Genomic DNA, 10711 nt, shown 5'->3' with positions numbered 1-10711 from the left:
CCAGCTGCTGCCTCTCCAAATATGAGTGACGGCTGGCTGTTGCCTCTCTAAATATGAGTGACGGCTGCTGCTTCTCCAAAAATTATGAGTGAGGGCTGGCTGAGGGCTGTCCATATATGAGTGAGGGCCAGCTGCTGCTTCTCCATATATGAGTGATGGCCAGCTGCTGCCTCTCCAAATATGAGTGACGGCCGGCTGCTGCCTCTCCAAATATGAGTGACGGCCGGCTGCTGCTTCTCCAAAAATTATGAGTGAGGGCTGGCTGGTGGCTGTCCATATATGAGTGAGGGGTTGCAATATGACCCTGTGGATATGGGGGAGTAGGAGGACAAGTAAACTAATAAACCATGAACCGTATACCTTTTTGAGGTGTGAAGGGGTATATGGAAAACAAAACAGAAAAAAATAAAACTTGAACTGGCTTTATGTTCCGCTGCTGTCTTCCGCTGGGGTTGAGAAGTCTGGGCCACATCTAGGCCTTGTACATTGTGAGAACAGTCATCCTGCCAGAGTTGTCAGCTGACAGGCAGATGCCCCCGGCGGCACTAAAAATCCACGAAACCATGTAAATAAATGGACAAAAAACTAGTGGAGTTCTTGAATTTTCATTGGGAAAAGTCTTCACTCTCCAATGAGATAACAAAAAATGTGGAAACCCCTGAAGCTTCGGGGCTGCTTGATGCCTGAGCCGGCACAGGAGGATTTGACACCCACCTAAGCTGGAGAAAAATGGGAATTGGATGCCTGAAGGTCCTTGTTGTGCCAGTTGTACCCTGAGTAATGGCCTAAAATCTGGGACTTCTTATTGTTGGCCACAGACATCCCACTCCTTCTAAATGTGTGTCATGGTTCTGATCTGTGGTGTTCTGGTTTGTATTTTGCTATGGTGGACGGGTGGTTTCCCATCCTCGGTTCCTGCGCTGGTGTTGGGAGAGGCCTCTCTCTGGGTGCCTAGTTCCGGGTGATTGCTCTGCTTCATTAGAAAGCAACCTCACCCAGAATGCCACCAGTCATAGTTCCTGCCTGCAGTAAGTGCTCTTGCTCCCATTCGTGCTTTGATCTTGTTCTCCTAGCCCGGACCTGTTGTTACCCCTCTCCTTCCATGTCCCTGACTCTGACGTTGTTCTCCAGCTCCTGACCTTCGGCTTGTACCCTGACCTCGGCTCTGCTTTTCCCCAGCGTACCATACGTGACTTCCTGGCTTCTGACCCCGGCTTGTACCCTGACCTCGGCTCTGCTCCCCCCAGTGTACCTTACATGACTTTCTGGCTTCTGACCTTTGCCTTGTGCTCTGACCCTCATCTTTGCTTCATCACTGTGTTCCATATGTGACCTCCTGGCTCCTGACCTCCGGTTTGTTTGACTTCCCCATCACTAGTTACATCTGGTGACACCTAGTGGTAGTTTGTCACATTTTGAATGTTTTTTGAGGCCTTGCTCTTTGTGTATTCCTGGGTGTATTGCAATCCCTCCTTTCCATTTTTGGTAGGCTTTGCTGCATATTGCAGAGGCTTCACTAGTCCTATTCCTTCCAAATGAGAAAAAATGGGAGAAATTTCCCGCACACAACTCCTTTTTTTTTTCCTAAAATGGAAAACTGCTACATTTTTTAAGAAGGCGCGTGTCAATGATTTCAGCATTTTTGCAGCATTTTTTCACCAATAAAAGCAATGATAGTGCAAAACCGCTGCAAAAACATTTCACATTGTGACTCTCAGTCCAGACCTGCTGACATTGTTCTGCACCCCAGTTCACATGTTTTCGTGCATAGTTGAGTAATTTCTCCTTATTTTCATGTGGAAGTTATGGATTTTGGCTTCAATTCTTCCAAGAAGATGACATCTGGCCGGACTTCTCTGAGCAGTAGATGGTGCAGCCGGTCCCACTGGTCTGAGCTGGTGGCGCTGCTGGACATCTTCTGCTTTTGAGGTAAGGAAGACGTGACCTTCATCTGCTGCACTAAGTTTTTATGCACCGTCCGTATCCGCGCACGTAGATTACTTCTACGGTGTCGGACTCTGTTCACATTGCAGAGTCCGACCGACAACCTGGTCTCTCTTAAGTGCTCAGCTCGGCTGGGCGTCGGCTCAGTTGTTTCACTGCTCCGGGCCATGCAGGAGTTAATCCTTATGGAGCAGCGTGCTGAGACCCAAGTTGCCAATTTCCTTCCACAGCTGGTCTCCTCCTATTTAAGGCCCAGGTGTGTAGTAGGTGAACGCCGAAGATAGTCTCTGCTTGCAATGGTGAAATCCCAGCGTCCGTGGCATACGTCTGTTTGGTGACCAGCTAATTGTTGTCTGCCCGGTTTGAGAGTTCCCTGGTGTGAATTGCTCCTCCTCCGGTGTCGTTTTGTCTCTCCTCTGTGGTCATTTGCGGTGTGAGTGTTTCAGTTCTATCCTCTTGTCTGTGCCTTTGGGAGGTTGTCACCTGGGGTCCTGCCCATCCCGTGGTTGGTGTTATAAGGACAGGGCTGGACTTAGGAGACAGGACTTAGGTGGTGACCGGGACCTCCCTACCACCAAGTTGCACGGCCGGCGTAGCACCCCGACATAGGTTTCCTTGCTGACCTCTAGGTCTACAGTCCTGACCTGGAGTTGTCTGCTGCATGGCGGTTGTTTGTTGTTTTTAAATGTGAGAATCTTTTTTGTCCTTAAAGGGGTGGTTCACCCATTTTTTTTATTTTCTGTATGAGCTCTACTTACCTTTCTAGGCGCCTTCTCCATTGGCTTCTGTTTCCATTTCTGGCACTGAGCGGCGCTATCCTGCACGCTCAGTGCCTGTCACATGACCCCCTGGAGCTGTGGCCGCCGGCATCCTCTGACGTCCCGGCATTTCCGGGCTCTCAAACAAGACGGGTACGTCACAGGATGCCGGCGCCACTCAGATTGAGTGACAGGGCTGTGGGCGGTGACTACCGCACGTCACAGCCCAGCATCGAGGGGAGGAGCCGGAGGACGTCAGTGTGGAGACGGCGTCCTGCAGAGAGGCTGAGACACGGGGCGCCAGGGTGCAGTACAGGGGGGGTCTTCAGCTGAATCCCCCCCTGCACGTAAGTATGTGCTCACACTGTCCACCCGCCCGCTCTGCTGCGATGTCAGGAGAGCGGCCGGTGTCGGGCAGTGTGATCATCTGCTCCTCCCAGCAGCAAAACACTGGCAGGCATGTCACCGCTGTGCTCTGCCATCTGTCCTGCTGCATGGGACCAACTGTCTGCACTCTGTCACCTGCACCACAAGTCACAGAGTGGAGACAGTTGGTGACAGAGCACCTCTGCCCCCCCCCTGTTCTTTCCCCACTCTCTTCTCTCCCCCCACTCTTCTCCCCCTCCCCTCTTCCCCCCCTCCCCTCTTCCCCCTCTTCTCTGCCCCCCTCTTATCCCTCTCTCCCCTCTTATCCCTCTCTCCCCTCCCCTCTCTTTTCCCTCGCTCTCTTCCCCCCTGCGCTCTCTTTTCCTCCCCCCTCGCTCTTTTTTCCTCACCCCTCGCTCTTTTCCTCCCCCCTGCGCTCTCTTTTCCTCCCCCCTGCGCTCTCTTTTCCTCCCCCCTGCGCTCTCTTTTCCTCCCCCCTGCGCTCTCTTTTTTTCCTCCCGCGCTCTCTTTTTTTCCTCCCGCGCTCTCTTTTTTTCCTCCCCCCTCGCTCTCTTTCCCCCCCCCCTCGCTCTCTTTTCCCCCCCTCGCTCTCTTTTCCTCCCCCCTCGCTCTCTTTTCCTCCCCCCTCGCTCTCTTTTCCTCCCCCCTCGCTCTCTTTTCCTCCCCCCTCGCTCTCTTTTCCTCCCCCCTCGCTCTCTTTTCCTCCCCCCTCGCTCTCTCTCTTTTCCCCCCTCGCTCTCTCTCTTTCCCCCCCCCCGCTCGCTCTCTTTCCCCCTCCCCCGCTCGCTCTCTTCCCCCCCCCGCTCGCTTTCTTTTCCTCCCTCCCCCCTCGCTCGCTCTCTTTCCCCCTCCCCCGCTCGCTCTCTTCCCCCCCCGCTCGCTTTCTTTCCCCCCCCCCCCCGCTCGCTCTCTTTCCCCCTCCCCCGCTCGCTCTCTTCCCCCCCCCGCTCGCTTTCTTTTCCTCCCCCCCCTCGCTCCCTCTCTTTTCCCTCGCTCTCTCCTGGCATGGTCAGTACAGAAATCTCTCCATCGTGGAGGGGTGAGAGGGAGTAATAAACATGGAGTCCCTACTGTGTCTGTGTATTTATTTCTAATAAAGTATTTTTCTCTGTGTGGTCTTTTTTTTTTTTAACCCTTTATTGGAGATTCTTAATGGCCAGGTCAACCTTGGCCTGACATTTAGAATCTCGGGCTTTATACCAGCGGGTAAAACATAGCTGGTATTAACCCCTTATTACCCAGCGTGCCACCTGCCACCAGGGCCACTGGAAGAGTTGGATACAGCGCCAGAAGATGGCGCTTCTATAAAAGCGCCATTTTCTGGGGCGGCTGTGGACTGCAATTCGCAGCGGGGGGCCCAGAAAGTTTGGGCACCCTTCACTGCGGATTCCAATCCCCAGCTGCCTAGTTGTACCTGGCTGGACTCAAAAATTCGGCGAAGCCCATGTCATTTTTTTTTTTAATTATTTCATGAAATTCATGAAATAAAAAAAAAAAAAAAGGGCTTCTCTATATTTTTGGTTCCCAGCCGGGTACAACTAGGCAGCTGGGGGTTGGGGGCAGCCCGTAGCTGCCTGCTGTACCTGGCTAGCATACAAAAATATGGCGAAGCCCACGTCATTTTCTTAAAAACGTTTTCAGGGAAAAACCTTTATAAAAAAAAAAAAAAATGCTTCCCTGCATTTCTATTGCCAGTGAAAGTAACACCAAGCAGCGGGGGCTAGCAGCCAGTAGCTGCTTTGGTTACCCTTAGCAACAGAAAATGCAGCGGGAGCCCACAAACAATGTGATTTTTTTTTTTTTTATTTTTAATTAATTTTTTTTTAAAAAAAAACGGCATGGGCTTCGCCCATCGAGCACCAGAGCATTTTACTGCTCAATTCATCCCAAGTAATCAGATGACTCCAGTGTTGGCCGATTACTTGTTCTGTGTCCCCCTGCATCCATCGCAGCGTGTACGGGCTGTGAGGTCAGCGGAGTGGAGACAGTGACATGCTCTGCTCTGACACATAGTGTGCTGCATGTCACTATCTTTCTCCACTCTGGCACTTGTAGTGCAGATGACCGGATGCTGCATGTCACGTTTTTCCCGCGATTTGGTGCCTTTTTTGCTGCGTTTTTGCTCACTGCGTTTTTAATCAGTGCACAATGCCATTAAAGATTGTTGATGAAAAAAATAAAAAAGGTCTGATGTCATTTCCTTATTCAAAATGTTAATTGTATGCAGGAGAGCAGACAGCAGCTGCAGAACTACAAGGCTCAGCATCCTCCATCCAGGACTGTATGCAGTTTTTTACCCAAAAAGAAAAAAAAAAATGACGTGAGCTTCGCCATATTTTTGTATGCTAGCCGGGTACAGCAGGCAGGTACGGGCTGCCCCCAACCCCCAGCTGCCTAGTTGTACTCGGCTGGGAACCAAAAATATAGAGAAGCCCTTTTTTTTTTTTAATTATTTCATGAATTTCATGAAATAATTTAAAAAAAAAATGACGTGAGCTTCGCCTAATTTTGGTGTCCAGCCGGGTACAACTAGGCAGCTGGGGATTGGAATCCACAGTGAAGGGTGCCCATGCTTTCTGGGCACCCCCACTGCGAATTGCAGTCCGCAGCCACCCCAGAAAATGGCGCTTTCATAGAAGCGCCATCTTCTGGCGCTGTATCCAACTCTTCCAGCTGCCCTGATGCCGGGTGGCTAGCCGGGTAATAATGGAGTTAGGACTAGCTGTATATTATCAGCTAGCCCTAAGCCCGAAATTCATGGTGTCACGCCAATATTAGACATGGCCACCATGAATTTCTAGTAATGATAAGAAAAAAAAAAAAACACAACACAGAAAAATATTTTTATTAGAAATAAAACACAACACAATTAGTGACTCCATCTTTATTGAAATAAACCCCCCTCCGCAGTAATCCTGGGTCAGGGTCCCGCGCCGTCCAATCCGGATCCAATATCATCTGATCGGTTTGCTGGAAGGAAGGCAAAGCGATCAGATGATGTGTCAGGATAAAGGATGTGAATCACATCACACATCAGCTGATTGTATAAAAGCCGATTATACAATCAGCTGATGCATCAGTGCAAAAAAAAAAATAAATAAATAAATACTCACGTCTGTGCTGATGACCGGCAGCTCCTGGAGCGGAGTCTGATCCTGGCCCATCACTGCAGGAGCGGCCGGTAATCAGCTGATGAAGTCCCCTGACGGCAGGATCAGCTGATAGCCGGCCGGGCGCGAAAAAGCCGGCGAGAATTGATCATCTGATGCGTCAGGTGACTGCATCAGGTGATCCACGGCCAGGTCCTGCAAGCTTCGTGCATGCACCGAGGAGACTGCACACAGCCGAAGCGGCGGGACCGAGACAGGGGCTGGAAGCAGGCATGGCACCCGGACCCTGCAGACAGGTGAGTATGACATACACACTCACATACACACTCACTCACACACTGTATATACACACACACACTGTATATACACACACACACACACACTGTATATACGCACACACACACTGTATATACGCGCACACATACACTGTATATACGCGCACACATACACTGTATATACGCACACACACACTGTATATACGCACACACACACTGTATATACGCACATGTGACGCCCCTGGACTAGTCCAGGGTGTCACAGGGAACTGCACTATTCTCTATCCTTGGTGCACGGCCCACCCTCCTTGGTTCCGGGGTCCGCAACAGTGATTCTGTACTAACAGCACAAATCCTAGTCACCCAAACACTACACTTGTCAGGCACACCAGGGGCGTGGTTCCAGCTGGGAAAGGAACCGCCCACCTATGAGTCAGACAGGCTGGTGGGAGGAGTCAGTTAGACAGTTGGTAGTAACTGAAAAAGAGAGAGGACCTGGGGATTAAGAGCTCCCTGAGGAGAGCCTGGCTGGGTCGCAGACAGTGGCCTGTACTTGACGGCTCAGAGATTAGCGGCGTCAGCACAGCGGAGGGATAGGACTTCCCACACAGAGCAGTCACAGAAAATCCCACGTGCCAGCTGCTAAGAGCAGGTCCCAATTAAAAAGAGGGACGGGACCTGAAGGTTTCAAGCCAACGGGGCCAGGGACACACACAGTATACAGTGTATGGAGGAAGGCTCCAGTCCACCACAGAATCACTGAAAGGGACCACCGCACGTGCAGTCACCGAGTGCAGCAGTACCAAGAGACTTTGTTTACCTCAGAGTCTGTGTCCACTGAATGCGTCATCACACCTGAGTGAGTACCCTGGCTCCCCAGCGCCCTGCCGGCCCTATATCAATATAGGCTGTTCCTACCTATTCCCTACCCTGAGTCCCGGGGCCCCTACCTGCGGAGGGAATCACCACCAGGCTGCCCCAACACCATCAGCCCCGGCACTCCCATAAGGCAGCGGCGGTATTCCTTATTACCGCACACCGCAGGTGGCGTCACAAATATTCTCCCCCGTAAAAAACCTTTTTGTTTTTCATCAAAGTGTCTGCCGAGCAGTCCGACTGCTGCTAGGGCGTCACACATTCACACACTGTATATACGCGCACACACACTTTCTTCCCCTCGCTGTGCAGAGCTGCTGTATCTGTGATTTCTCTGAGTGCACATCCACTGGGAAGAGGCAGAGAGGAGGGTTTGGGTGGGAGCAGAGTGGGTGTATTAGACACAGTGGGTGTGTTAGATAAGCCAGACACCGCCCTAGAGCCACAAAGAATTCTGGGACTTGTAGGAACTGAACACAGGAAGTCAGAGGAGAGATTAACCCCATCAGAGCTGGAGCCAGCAATGACCGTGTGCTGCTAGTGCACAATAAAAGGTAATTTTGCTGAAAAAACATAATAGATGTGTTGAGGGGCACATATTAGCAAGATTTATCAGAAAAAAAAAAATCAGTTTTGGTAACTGGACAACTTCTTTAATAAACGTTTTTATTTTTGGATTTGTAATTTATCCTTTTTGTGTCTTCTAAGGTCAACAATGTCGCCCATTTCTTGGTGCTTGATCTTGAATAAGGCATTTTGAAACTTCGATTTGCTGTGAAATCTTTGCACTGGAGAGACCTTGTTGAGGCAGTAGAACTACCCTGTGTCTTATTATCGGGCTCAGTCTTTCCATGGTGTATGACCTGACACATGAAACCATCTTCTATAACCTCAGCTTTATAGCAGAGTTTGACTCCAGCCTCCTCCACCTCCCTGCATCCCTTCTGTGTCCTCCTTCAGACTCCTCCGCCTCCCTGCATCCCTTCTGTGTCCTCCTTCAGAATCCTCCACCTCCCTGCATGCCTTCTGTGTCCTCCTTCAGACTCCTCCACCTCCCTGCATCCCTTCTGTGTCCTCCTTCAGACTCCTCTGCCTCCCTGCATGCCTTCTGTGTCCTCCTTCAGATTCCTCCGCCTCCCTGCATGCCTTCTGTGTCCTCCTTCAGATTCCTCCGCCTCCCTGCATGCCTTCTGTGTCCTCCTTCAGATTCCTCCGCCTCCCTGCATCCCTTCTGTGTCCTCCTTCAGATTCCTCCGCCTCCCTGCATGCCTTCTGTGTCCTCCTTCAGATTCCTCCGCCTCCCTGCATGCCTTCTGTGTCCTCCTTCAGACTCCTCCGCCTCCCTGCATCCCTTCTGTGTCCTCCTTCAGACTCCTCTGCCTCCCTGCATGCCTTCTGTGTCCTCCTTCAGATTCCTCCGCCTCCCTGCATGCCTTCTGTGTCCTCCTTCAGATTCCTCCGCCTCCCTGCATGCCTTCTGTGTCCTCCTTCAGATTCCTCCGCCTCCCTGCATGCCTTCTGTGTCCTCCTTCAGACTCCTCCACCTCCCTGCATCCCTTCTGTGTCCTCCTTCAGACTCCTCTGCCTCCCTGCATGCCTTCTGTGTCCTCCTTCAGATTCCTCCGCCTCCCTGCATGCCTTCTGTGTCCTCCTTCAGATTCCTCCGCCTCCCTGCATCCCTTCTGTGTCCTCCTTCAGACTCCTCCACCTCCCTGCATCCCTTCTGTGTCCTCCTTCAGACTCCTCTGCCTCCCTGCATGCCTTCTGTGTCCTCCTTCAGATTCCTCCGCCTCCCTGCATGCCTTCTGTGTCCTCCTTCAGATTCCTCCGCCTCCCTGCATGCCTTCTGTGTCCTCCTTCAGACTCCTCCACCTCCCTGCATGCCTTCTGTGTCCTCCTTCAGACTCCTCCACCTCCCTGCATCCCTTCTGTGTCCTCCTTCAGACTCCTCTGCCTCCCTGCATGCCTTCTGTGTCCTCCTTCAGATTCCTCCGCCTCCCTGCATGCCTTCTGTGTCCTCCTTCAGATTCCTCCGCCTCCCTGCATGCCTTCTGTGTCCTCCTTCAGATTCCTCCGCCTCCCTGCATGCCTTCTGTGTCCTCCTTCAGACTCCTGCGCCTCCCAGCATGCCTTCTGTGTCCTCCTTCAGACTCCTCCGCCTCCCTGCATGCCTTCTGTGTCCTCCTTCAGACTCCTCCGCCTCCCTGCATGCCTTCTGTGTCCTCCTTCAGACTCCTCCGTCTCCCTCCATGCCTTCTATGTCCTCTTTCAGGCTCCTCCATCTCCCTCCATGCCTTCTGTGTCCTCCTTCAGACTCCTCCGTCTCCCTCCATGCCTTCTATGTCCTCTTTCAGGCTCCTCCATCTCCCTCCATGCCTTCTGTGTCCTCCTTCAGATTCCTCCGCCTCCCTGCATGCCTTCTGTGTCCTCCTTCAGATTCCTCCGCCTCCCTGCATGCCTTCTGTGTCCTCCTTCAGACTCCTCCGCCTCCCTGCATGCCTTCTGTGTCCTCCTTCAGACTCCTCCGTCTCCCTCCATGCCCTCTATGTCCTCTTTCAGGCTCCTCCATCTCCCTCCATGCCTTCTTTGTCCTCCTTCAGACTCCTCCATCTTCCTCCATGCCTTCTGTGTCCTCTTTCAGGCTCCTCCATCTCCCTCCATGCCTTCTGTGTCCTCTTTCAGGCTCCTCCATCTCCCTCCGTGCCTTCTTTGTCCTCCTTCAGACTCCTCCGTCTCCCTCCATGCCTTCTATGTCCTCTTTCAGGCTCCTCCATCTCCCTCCATGCCTTCTTTGTCCTCCTTCAGACTCCTCCATCTTCCTCCATGCCTTCTGTGTCCTCTTTCAGGCTCCTCCATCTCCCTCCATGCCTTCTGTGTCCTCTTTCAGGCTCCTCCATCTCCCTCCGTGCCTTCTTTGTCCTCCTTCAGACTCCTCCGTCTCCCTCCATGCCTTCTATGTCCTCTTTCAGGCTCCTCCATCTCCCTCCATGCCTTCTTTGTCCTCCTTCAGACTCCTCCGCCTCCCTGCATGCCTTCTGTGTCCTCCTTCAGACTCCTCCGTCTCCCTCCATGCCTTCTATGTCCTCTTTCAGGCTCCTCCATCTCCCTCCATGCCTTCTTTGTCCTCCTTCAGACTCCTCCATCTTCCTCCATGCCTTCTGTGTCCTCTTTCAGGCTCCTCCATCTCCCTCCATGCCTTCTGTGTCCTCTTTCAGGCTCCTCCATCTCCCTCCGTGCCTTCTTTGTCCTCCTTCAGACTCCTCCATCTCCCTCCATGCCTTCTTTGTCCTCCTTCAGACTCCTCCATATTCCTTCATGCCTTCTTTGTCCTCCTTCAGACTCCTCTGTCTTAGCAACAACC

Source organism: Anomaloglossus baeobatrachus, chromosome 1, assembly GCF_048569485.1.
Source record: "Anomaloglossus baeobatrachus isolate aAnoBae1 chromosome 1, aAnoBae1.hap1, whole genome shotgun sequence".
NCBI classification, from domain to species: domain Eukaryota; kingdom Metazoa; phylum Chordata; class Amphibia; order Anura; family Aromobatidae; genus Anomaloglossus; species Anomaloglossus baeobatrachus.
The sequence above is the reverse complement of the archived record's forward strand: the minus strand, read 5'-3'. Positions refer to the sequence as shown.